The sequence below is a fragment of the Colobus angolensis genome, unplaced genomic scaffold (genome assembly GCF_000951035.1).
Source record: "Colobus angolensis palliatus isolate OR3802 unplaced genomic scaffold, Cang.pa_1.0 Scaffold348, whole genome shotgun sequence".
In the NCBI taxonomy this organism is placed as follows: domain Eukaryota; kingdom Metazoa; phylum Chordata; class Mammalia; order Primates; family Cercopithecidae; genus Colobus; species Colobus angolensis.
In genome coordinates this window covers 468,373-470,795 of record NW_012116799.1, presented here as the reverse complement: position 1 = coordinate 470,795, position 2,423 = coordinate 468,373, and positions in this window count along the sequence as shown.

Sequence of the window (2,423 nt, the reverse complement as noted above, 5' to 3'; positions counted from 1 at the left end):
TTTTTTTCACCATATTCCTCAGTGTGCTCTGGAATATCCCATTGCAGATTCCATGACAAAAGGGTGAGGAAACTTCTCAATGAAAAGAACAGTGTAACTCTGTGAGATGAACTCATACATCACAAAGCAGCTTCACAGAAAGCTTCTTACAGCTTTTTATCAGAGGATATTTCCATTGTCACCATACATTTCAATGCACTCCCAAATACCCTGTTGCAGATTTCATGAAAACAGTGTAATCAAACTGCACAATTAAAGGAAAGGTGTAACTGTGTGAGATGAATACACACATCACAAAGCAGTTACTCAGAAAACTTCTTTCTATTTTTTACCTGAGGATATTTCCTTTTTAACCATAGGCCTCAATACGCTCGCCAATATCACTTTGCAGATTCCATGAAAAGAATGTTAGCAAACTGCTCCATGAAAATAAATGTGTAAAACTGTGAGATGAATTTAAACATCACAAAGCAGTTTCTCAGAAGGCTTCTTTTCAGTTTTTGTCTGAGGATATTTCCTCTGTCACCTTAGGCTTCAATGCATTTCAGAGTATCCCTTTTCAGATTTCCCAAAAACATTGCTACCAAACTGCCCCATGAAAAGTATGGTGTAACTCTGTGAGATGAATTCACACATCACAAAGCAGTTTCTCAGAAAGATTTTTTTAGTTTTTATCTGAGGATATTTCCTTTGAAACCATATGCTTCAATGTGTCCAAAGTATACCTACTCAGATTCAACAAAAACAGTGCCAGCAAACTGTTCCATGAAAAGAGTGGTGTAACACTGTTAGATAAATTCACACATCACAAAGCAGTTTCTCAGAAAGTTTCTAGTTTTTTCCTGAGGATATTTCGTTTTTCACTAGAGGCCTCAACTGGCTACCAAATATCTCATTGTAGATTCCACAAAAACAGTGTTAGCACACTGCTCCACAAAAAGAAAGATGTTACTCTGTGAGATGAATACATGAATTACAAGGAAGTTTCTCAGAAAGCTTCTTTCTAGTTTTTATCTGAGGATATTTCCTTTGTGAAACTACACTTCAAAATGCTCCAAAATATCCCATTTCAGATTCTAAGAAAACAGAATTAGGGGTCTGCTCAATGAAAAGAATGGTGTAACATTGTGATATGAATTTACACATCACAAAGATCTTTCTCAGAAAGCTTCTTTCTACTTTTTATCTGAGGATATTTCCTTTGTCACTGTAGGCTTCAATGTGTTCCAAAACATCCCTTCTCGGAGTCCCCAAAAACAATGCAATCAAACTGATTCAAGAAAAGAATCATGTAACTCTGTGAGATAAATTCACAAATCGCAAAGCAGTTTCTCAGAAAGTATCTTTCTAGTTTTATCTGAAGATACTTCTTTTTCCACAGTAAGTTTCAATGCACTCTGAAATATCCCATTGCAGATTCCAAGAATACAGTGTTAACAACCTATTCAATGAAAAAAAAGTGTAACTCTGAGAATTGAATTTACACACCACAAAGCAGTTTCTGAGAAAGCTTCTTATTGGTTTTTCTATGAGGATATTTTCTTTGTCAACATAGGCTTCAATGCACTTCCAAATACCCTATTGCAGATTCCACGAAAACAGTGTTATCAAACTCCTCAATGAAAGGAATGGTGTAATTCTGTGAGATGAATTCACACATCGAAACGCAGTTTCTCATAAAACTTCTCTCTATTTTTTATCTGAGGATATTTCCTTTTTCACAATAGGACTCAATACACTCCCAAATATCCCTTTGCAGATTCCACAAAAACAGTGTTAGCAACCTGCTCCATGAAAGGAAAGGTGTAACTCTGTGAGATGAACTCACACATCACAATAACTTTCTCAGAAAGCTTCTTGCTAGTTTTTATCTGAGGTTATTTCCTTTCTTACTATATTCCTCAAAGTGCTCCCGAATATCCAATTGTAGATTCCATGAAAAAGGTGTTAACAAATGTATCCATGAATAAAAACGTGCAAATCTGTGAGATGAAATCAGGAATCGTGGAGCAGTTTCCCATAACTCTTTCTTTTGTTTTTTTTGTCTAATTATATTTCTTTTGTCACCCTAGGCTTCAATGCCATCCAATTTACCCCTTCTCAGTTTTCCAAGAAAGAGTACTACGAAACTGCTCCATGAAAGGAATGGTGTAACTCTGTGAGATGAATTCACACATCACAATGCTCTTTCTCAGAAAGCTTCCTTCTGGTTTTTATCTAAGGATATTTCCTTTTTCACCACATTCCTCAATGCGCTCCAGAATATCCCATTGCAGATTCCACAAAACAGGTGTTAGCAAACTGCTCAATGAAAGGAAAGTGTAATTATGTGAGATGAATTCACACCTCACAAAGTAGTTTCTCAGAAAGTTTCTTTCTAGTTTTCTTCTGAGGATATATCCTTCTTCACCACAGGCCTCAAT